This window comes from Elephantulus edwardii, unplaced genomic scaffold (assembly GCF_000299155.1).
Source record: "Elephantulus edwardii isolate Elephantulus edwardi_28Jun2011 unplaced genomic scaffold, EleEdw1.0 scaffold00089, whole genome shotgun sequence".
Classification (NCBI taxonomy): Eukaryota; Metazoa; Chordata; class Mammalia; order Macroscelidea; family Macroscelididae; genus Elephantulus; species Elephantulus edwardii.
Window position 1 is genome coordinate 12,450,612 of NW_006399839.1, and position 9,539 is coordinate 12,460,150.

The 9,539-nt window shown below is 44.8% G+C and overlaps 1 pseudogene; it reads right to left on the reverse strand.

Moving 5' to 3' along the window:
- LOC102874735 overlaps window positions 1–9,083 on the reverse strand; it is a 10,581-nt pseudogene extending 1,498 nt beyond the window's left edge.
- Between the last annotated feature and the right edge of the window lie 456 nt (window positions 9,084–9,539).

The following is a 9,539-nucleotide window of genomic DNA, read 5'->3' on the forward strand; positions in this document are numbered from 1 at the left end:
GGACCCCAGTCCCGGGCACCCACGCTGGGGCGGCGCCCGCGGGCCGGTTGGGCATTTGGATCGGCCTCAGGTGGAAGTGCCGAGAACTACCTGTTGCATGCCAACTTTGGAAAGACGGTGATGAAGGCTGGTTTCAGGTCAATGGATTGGCGTCGCGTGCGTGCCCTTCCTTTAGGGGAGCGGCCCGGTGTGTCGGGGGCGCTGCATGACATCGGGCTCCTCTGGCGCCCGCCTCTCCTGGGCGCTGACCCTTGCATGGGGCTTAGGACTAGCAGCTGCAGGCAGGCGAGTCAGGGGAGCCGGCGGAGCGGTGGAAGTAGGGTTTCCCTGGTGCAGTGGTGGGAGGCTGCCGGTGCTGTGAGCCCCAGGTTATAGAGGGTGGGAGAAGGGAGACCGCCTGCCCTCCTCCCCGAGGACTCCTGCAGACGGCCTGGAATTCGGGAGATGAGGTGGCGCACTGACAGGGCCTCCTCCACCTTGCTCCCAGTGAAAGAGGTCTGCATTCTAAGGGACAGACTGGAACCAGAGAGCTTTGAGCGGTGCCCACTTTTGGGGAGGAGAGGACAACTTTGCATGCAGGATGGTTCGCTGGGCAGATGCCTTCCCGCTTCTTTGGCCCGGATTTAATCGGTTCGTGAAACTGGGGGTGGACAGATGGCGGTGGTACGGGCCGTGGTTGGGGCGCGTTTGAAATGGTTGGCTGGTCTGTGCACCTCTTGGGGTGATCGGATGGCTGTAGGGCCCAAGCTTTGGGGGGTTCTGCGCTTTGCTCTTGAGGAAATTCAAGTGAATAGAGGGGAACAGTATGGACTTATGGCAGAGAGCTGTTCAACGTGTAGGCAGCTTTCTGCCCTGCATGCGTGGAGAGGGACTCGGCCCCTTAGAGGTGTGTCCTTGCAAAGCTAAAAGAGGTGTTTTCCTCCAGCGATTATTAATCAACAGCATTGCCTCCAGGGCCCGCTCTTAGCCCCTTCTTTGGTGGGGTAAACAAATAAAGAGAAAAATGCTTGCCATTTTGAGACCTGTGACTACATTTATTGCTAAAGGCTTTGGGATCTTTTTGTTTTTAAAATAATTATGTAATTGTAGTCCTCAGTTTACAAGCTCTGGCAGACCATGCTCTGCTGAAGTTTTGCAAACATTTCAGTTACAACCTTCAGTGTAGCTTTCTCCTGTGACTCAGACTCTGTCCCTCTTTGAGGCCTCGTAGCAGTCCTGAGAAGTGTTTGATTTGCAGCTCTCCCAGAGAAGAAGAGAAAGAGAGATGTTACAACATGACACTCCACTTTTTGAAGGAGACTTTTGAAGTTTTGGAATTTTTTTTCATTTTTTTTTTTTTTTTGGCTATTTGCAGCATGTTTTTTTGGCGAGTTACCCATTATGGGTAGTGCATTGCTTGGGAGATAATCTTGGGCTCACCATTTAATACAAAACGAGCAGTTTAAACACACCATTTGTAACTATTTTATCCTTCTGAGGAGAGAGATAATGAATGTGTGAATTTGGCAGAAGGAACCCTTTCTCTTTTAGAAACTTTTTGAAGTGCTTATCTGTCTCCTCCATAATCCATTTAGGGTAGCAGGGTAGGGATAACAGGATAGTGTCCCCTAGCCCCCCCCCCCCAAATTAATAATGGTTAAGTAAAGGGGGAAAATGACTTAAATGGTATTTCTTAAGTTTACGTGTTAAGTAGTCATTAATAACCCCAAACCAATTCCCCCTGCCATTTCATTTCATTCTGACACATAGTGACCCCATAGAAACTAGGCTTCTCCCAACCCCCAATTAAGTTTCCAAGGCGACAAGTCTTTTCAGAAACAGAGCACCACATCTTTCTTCTATGATGGGTGGATTTGAACCGCCAACTTTTGGGTTACTAGTTGAGTGCTTTAACCAGTGCGTCACCAGGGTTCCCTGCAATCAGGATGAGGTGTCCTTAATTCCCTTATAACTGTAGTCTTGTCGGTGAGCTTATCTATACTGTCTGAACAATCATTTCTGGGTGCACTGTATATCTGAACTAGCTTTATTGTGGCGGCAGGGCCTTTGAACACCATGTCCATGGACCTGGCACCCTCTAGAGCCCTGTGTGTACAAGGAGTGACTTGCTTTTATTGGTTCTTTGGATGCTGTTGGATTAAAGGAGCTGGTGTTGGCCCTGGGAAAAGGGTTTTATTTCCCTCTCTCTCTTTCTCTTTTCTAGTAAGAAAAGCTGGTGGAGAGAGAATATAACATTCTTGAGTGAGAAATGAGAAACTGGAAGAAACAAATCCACGTTCAGCTTCAGATTAGTCACGCTTCTGAGGGCTCTAGTTGAACTTTTCAAAACCTCCTTTTATTTACTATGTTTAAGGAAAAAAAAGCAGCTCTGTGTGATTTTCTAGCAAATGTTTTATGGTCTTGAGAGCTGAGCTCATTTTCCTGTGATTGAGCTGCCGTCTGGTCAGGTCAGCCTGTGTGCGAGAAAGGAAACACTGCCCGGTGGTCTCATGCCATCCTCACCATCATTGCTCTTTGAATTCACTGTTGCGGCTGGCTCAGCTCATCTCCTTGAGGATATTTCTCTTTTCCTCCAGTCCTCTGCTTTGTCGTTGTGCACCATCAATTAGACTCTGACTCACAGGAACCCTGTGAACAATGACTGTGAAGCTTGCCGGATCCTGAGCCAGCCTCACCATCCCTGACACACTTGAGCCCATTGCTGCAGTCACTGTGTCAGTCCATCCTCTCAAGGGCTCTGCTATTCTAGGGTTCATACCTGGATTCAGGGATTGGTCCCTCCTGCTAACGTGTCCAAAGAATGTGAGATGCCGGTCTTGCCAACCTTTTCTCTAAGGCTGAACTTCTTTGATTTACTCATTCTTCTGGCAATCACAGCATGTTCACTATTCTTCATCAATACAGTGATTCAAAGGCATCAGTTCTTTTTCTTTTTTTTAAAAAAATATTTATATTAATGAACATTTACAGAGATTTTGGATTTCCATTCATTCTTTGTTGAATTTTCTCCCTGCCTACCCTTCCCTCCCCAGTTTTTTTTTGTTTGTCTTTTTTTTCGGTCTTCCTTATTCATTGTCCAGTTTTCACAAGTATGTGAAGCAATTGAAAATGCCATAACTTGGCTCAGGTACACCTTCAAGTAACATCTTTGCTTTTTAACACTTTAAGAGATCTTTTACAGCAGACTTGCCCAGTGCAGTGATGTTTGATTTCTTGACTGCTATGTCCATGGTATTGATTGTGGATCCAAATAAAAGAAAACCTTTTAAATCCAGTTCTTTTCTGTTTATCACAATCCTGCCTGCTTATTGGTATTGTTATGAGAATTTTTCGTTTATGTTAAGATATAATCCATGCCTAACATATGGTATTTAGTGTACATTGCCTATGTGTATGTGTACTCTATATATTTATGTACATTGTGTACTATATAGTCAGAATTGACCCATAGCTGACCTTCCGGTGGGTTTTCAGAGGCAGTTAATTGCATGAGAAGAGATTGCCCACCCTTCTGCTGTGGAGCAGCTGGTGGCATTGAACTAGTGGCCTTTGAGATTGCAGCTCAGCTTGCCACTAGACCATCAAAGCTCCTATGTTTATGTATACACTATGTAGATATAGAATATAGATGTATGGTATGCACACACACATTCATTGGCATATAATACAGTAAAAAAGTCAGTAATACAATCCCATTCCCTTAGAATTAGTAAAAGGAGGGGGCAGGTTTTCCCCTTAAGCAATGAACAAAATGTTACTGAACCCCAGTAGAAAGAGCAAAAACAATGCTTGAGTGCTACTCACCATGTAGGTTTAGTTACGAGAAAATCAGGTGGGTTTTCTGGAAACTATAAAACATTCACTGGCAAATCACAGATTTTTTTTTATTAATCATAGTAAATAGAAGGAGGTTTTGGAAAGGTCAACTGGAGCACTTGAAAATGTAACTACTCTGAAGCTGAACACCTATGTATTTCTTCTAGTTTCTTATAAAAGTAAAAATTGGAGGGCACTGGTATATTTTCTTTCCATCATCTTTTCTTATATTAAACACCAAAGCAAACCAACAAATACTTTTTTCCCAGGGCCAACAGGGAATATGGTAGAGTTCATATCATCTTGTCAGCCCAGATATTTTTAGTTGTAGAAACTGTTCAATGATTTGCACTGGGTGAAGGGAGGCTATGTCCAGGAAGATGTGTGTTTAAGGAGAGAGACCACAATCCTCTGGGACAGAATGGAACTATTCCATAGTGTTTTCAAGGCTTTAAACCTCTGTGAGGGCTGAGTGGCCACATCTTTTTCTGAAGGAGCAGAACCAGCTCCTGCAGGTTTCAAGCACTGGCCTTTTGGATAGCAGCTCCATACTTACCCACTGTACCTACCATCAGTATGTAAGAAAAGAGATGGGTAAGAGAGAAGATGAATAAAGTAGGGATTAACTTCCAGGAGGCTTTTGGACACTTCATTCTTAAATAACTTTCCCAAGGTCACCTGTATCTATTGTGTAAAGTGAAAGCACAGACACCCTGCTGTTGAGTCCATTCTGACTCATGGTGGCCCTCTGTTGGGTTTCTGAGCCTGTAAATTTTATGAGACTGCCTGTCCTCCCCCTACAGAAAGCCCTTGGTAAACTCGAACTGCCAACCTTTTGGTTAGCAACAGCGCAGCTTATAATACACTACACTTATGGAGCTGTCCTTGTACAGAGAGGCTTTTTAATTTTTGACAGCTCCATCTGTGAGAGTGGTGGTGAATGTAATGTGTGGGTAGGAAATGCCATTAATTACTTTTATTATCTTGTTTATTCATTTATTATTTTATTAAAACCCTTATGCTCCTAAGAGTGTTAGACATACTGTTTCAGTGCTGGAGGAATGAGTTACCCTTGTCCTTCTCTGAAGTGTGGAGGAACTGTAAAGGATTTGTAGGCATATTGATACATATTTCATTTTTTGGACCAATTTGTTGCTGTTCAGGAGATCATTGTCTTTGATACTTTGACATTTGGCCCTGTAACTCACATGATTGGCGATATTAAATGAGGCTTGGTTACACACTGGCTAGGGATATGCTGAGGAGCCCAGGTGATGTAGCATGTACAATGTTGGCTGCTAACCGAAAGTTTATGAGCTTGAATCCACTGGCTTCTCAGGAGAAAGATGGCCAGTCCTCTATAAAGATTTACAGCCTCAGAAACCTGATGGTCACTGTAAGTTAGAGCTTACAGTGAGGTCAGTTGGTATGACCACATATTGAGTCGGCCCAGCTGTTAGAGTGCTCAGCCTCCATCCACAAAGGCAGAGGGTTGAGCCAAGCAGGTGCTCTGCAGAAGGATGTGACAGTTTGCGTCCCTACATATTGACATCTTGGTGACCATAGGGACAGTTCTAGTCTGCCCTACGGGCTCACTAGGTGTGGGGATAGACTTGATAGAAGTAGGCTCTCAGTTAGTGGTATGTAGATTGGTTAAACAAAGATAAAAAGTTGCTTTAAAATAGAAATACATTTTTTCCTTAAAGGCAAATATTTAGAAATGCATGGGAAACTCATTTGTAGGACTGTAAATGACAGGTTTTGTGTGACTTTAAAATTGACCTTTCTAGGTCCTGGGTTAGGTGGTTTGATATGGTCTTAAAAGCAGAAAGAATAAAGTGGAAAATGTGTATGAACCTGTCCAGTGCCTGTAGTTATTTGGGGTGGAAAGAGAGATGGGGGTCAGAAAGGCCACGAAGTCTGTCTAGGAAACTAACTGCCCTGCCTTTGTTCCTTGTTTTGAACAAACACCCAGACCGTTTCTTTTTAATTTCCATTTTAAGTGAACTTAAAGAGTCTCCTAAAATTGACTTGGCCCTCATTGAGCACTAGTGTGCTGACAGCTGCCCTGGATTTACACAGGAATCACTGACAGTCTTGTCAGATGAACCTTCATAAGTTAAAACTGTTCAATTTGGCGGGGGGTGGGTGGGATTGGGATTGTACTTTGGGACCTTTTTACCCCCTTGTTGTGTACCTTTGAATTGGATCCCACAGGGACAGGAGAAGATCGCCCCTCCTTCTCCAGTGGATCTGGTGGATTCGAACCGCGTCCCTTTGGGATTGCACCGTAGCTTCTTGCCACTAGGCCACCAGAGCTCCCTGTGACCTTTTAAGTTCTCCCCTGTTCTGTTCAAATGGCATACTGTCTCAGAGACCCCATAGCACAGAACTAGAACTGTCTCATAGGAAGGATTTCCAGGACTGCAGTCTCCAGTCACAGACTCTTCCTGTGAGGCAGCCAGTGGATTTGAACCACGGACCTTTTGTTTAGCAGCCACACACTTAGCTACTGTGCAGCCAGGACTCCTTATAAGTTTTCATGGGTTCTTATTTTTGTCTCATTCCTGGAGATCTCATGAGAATTACTAAGAAAGCTGTGAATGAAGTTGAAAATGGGGGTGAGAGAAAAAAAATGTGGGTTCTGTAGACCCTGGGAAAAAGAAGTCTTCCGTTTGCAAGCATTGGTTATGTACAGAGCACTGTGCCAGACCCTTCATGTTCTTGCTCTTATCATCCTGATATGAATGCAGGGTTAGCAACTGCTGTTAATCCCATTTCACAGGTGAGGAGACTGAGCCTGAGAGAGGGAAGTTGACTTCTGACCTCAAATGGCTAGCATATAGTGAAACCCATGCCTCTGTCACCCCCAAAACCGGTGTTCTTACATTTCATACTAAGTGACCTCCTACCATAGAAGTGTACTACACTTAGGTTTGTTCTTGTTTTCTCCAAATAAGCAACACTGAGCTAAAGTGTTTTTCTCCTCCCCTTTTTAAAAAAACTTTTTCAGCTAGCTCTGGTGGCCTAGTGGCAAGAAGCTGCATTGCAATCCCAGAGGTGCATGGTTCAAATCGACCAGATGCTTTAAAGAGGGAGGAACAATCGCCTCCTGTACCAGTCAGATCCGATTTGACAGTACACACATTAAAACAATCAAACAAACTTTTTCTAGTTAGAACTTTTGATATTAATGCAAGTCATGTTGGTGTGTGTGTGTTTTTAAATAGAGGAGTTCTTAGAAGAGTTCTTAACTTCAGGATCACAGACTTGCAGGGATGGCCTTATGAATCTTTGAAATGATATGCAATGTCTTTTACAAGTGTGCTTTTATTTTCCTGGGAAGACATACAACTTTACTTCTTGGAAGTTTCTGTGATCTCCACTTCCAAAGGAAAAAGCTAATCCCTCATCTCATACCAAAGAGAGTTCTGGTGGTTTAGTGGTAAGGAGTTGCACTACCAACCCACTGGTATGCAGTTTGAATCCACCACCTGCTCCGCAGGAGAAAGACGGACAGTCTCTCCCTTGGGTTAACCCCTATTGTGTCAGAGTAGAAGTGAGCTCCATGGGGTTGATTTTTTTCAGAGGCACCTTGAGGCGAACTTGAACTACCAGCCTTTTGGCTAGTAGCTGAGGGCTTTGCCGTTTGCTTCACATGGGGTCTCCAGTCATGGAATAGCCCATTACTAGAATTTGCATGAGATGCTGTGGGATTTGGGCTGGTGTGAGTTTCAGGGAAGAAGTTTATAGCATATTCTTGAGATAGACATTTACCAAAGCCCTGTTCTACGTCAGACCTCTACTGCTGTTGACCTCTGGAGCTCACAGTTGCCTATGGAGACATATACGGGTGTGAATAAGTGATAATCCTTTGCCGCTGTCTTTCCCCACAGAATCAAGCCCTTGGTCCCCGAGGCATTATTATTATTGTATACAGTGAATCAACTTCTTGTGCTACTTTTTAGTATTAGTTCTGTAGCATCCTGGGGTAAAATGAGAAAGTTGTTGCTGTTAGGTAACTAATACAGTGACTTTGTGAACAGTGGATCTGAACCCTGCCTTCCTGCATCCTCCTCACCATTCCTGAAAAGAGTCACTCGGAATTTGACACTCAAATGATGGAGTGCAGGAAGGAAAGAATCTTCAACACAGGAATGTGGAAGTGGGAAGTGGAAAATGTATCTGTCCCCCATTTAGAGTTGATGAAGGAGGAAACGAAGCATCTACAGGTGTTGAAACACCTTTGAGCAAGTGAAGCCCTGGTGTTACCACTGGGTCCTCAGTGGTAGTTGATATTTAGGAAGAGAATTGCCAAGTTTAGAGTGAACATCAAACAGGGAATGTCTTGTAGGCAAGGATTAGTAGATTAATAAGTGAATAAATTCCAAGATTCTCTCTCCTTTTTTGTTATTATTTCTTGGTAGACAGAAAGGGTGGTGCACTTGTTGATTTTTGTGGTGCCACTGGTATGCACTTTTTTTTTTAAGTTAACTCATTTCTGTTACACAAAAGCCACTGTGTGGTGGCCACAGCTGGAGCCTTGGTTCTCTGTAAGGAGATTCTGGTGTGGGTCTTTACAAGATTGTCTGAATTCTTGGTAGGGAGACTTGGTGAACACAGTCTCTTTACTGATGTTCGGGGTCAGGTAGCTATAGGTCTTGGAGATGGCATCAGAGGTGGCCTGGGCAAAGCTGCCCAGGGTAGCTGTGCTGAAGTGTAGTAGTTGTCAATTCCACCCATCAGCAGCAGCTTCTTGGGCACAGGGGCCGAGACAATATTAGTGCCTCTGGGTGCCAGGATCAGGTGCACCAGCACACAGCCACAGCCTGTCACCTTGCAGGAGACAACAGTGTGAGGCTTGCTGACCTTGTTCCCTCCAGTAGGCACACCACACAGGGACAATGGAGAGCTTGGCCACCATAATGGCCCCACAAATTGCAGTAGCTACCTCCTTGGAGCACTTAACACCCAAGTCAACATGGCCATTATAGTCCCCAGTGGCATCTTGAACCTGGCCTGCTGGCTGGCATGTGTCTGCTTCTGCACAGGCAGGATTTTCAAGACCTCATCCTTGAGGAACCTCCCCAGGAAGAAGTCGATGATTTCAGACTCCTTGATGGGCAGTGAGAAGAGATCAATCTCCTCCAAGGATTTGGTCTTTGTATCTTTGACCAGATAGCCTCGCTTGGTGACCAGAGCTGCTCTTTGTCCTTGGATTTGCCTTGAGCTCTGCGGCCCCTCCCGTGGGCCTCATACTTGGCCATGATCCTCACCCTGACCCTGCAGGCCGCTCCCAAACACAAAGGCTTGGAAACCACAGCAGGGGCTCATCCTGGGGCATCCCGGGGGTGAGGTCTCCAATCTCTCCAGCTGCAGCAGAGCCATCTGGCATTTGGTGTTTTCTTGGAGAAGAAGGCCACTGGTGTTTTTATCCCACTTTAGATGAGAGTAGGAGTCCATGGATTAATTTCAGAATCATCTCAGGAACAGGTTTGAGACCTTGAACATTAATGAGCGAAGATCAGATGAGTTGTGGGAGTATGTCAAATGTATCATCCAGGAAGAGTGCAAACGGTCATTACAAAGATAGGAAGAAAAGACCAAAATGGATGTCAGAAGAAACTCTGAAGATTGCACTGGAGCGTAGAGAAGCCAAAGCACAAGGAAGAATTCAAGGTACTAAAGAGCTGAACAGAAGAAGATTCCAAAAGGCAGCACGG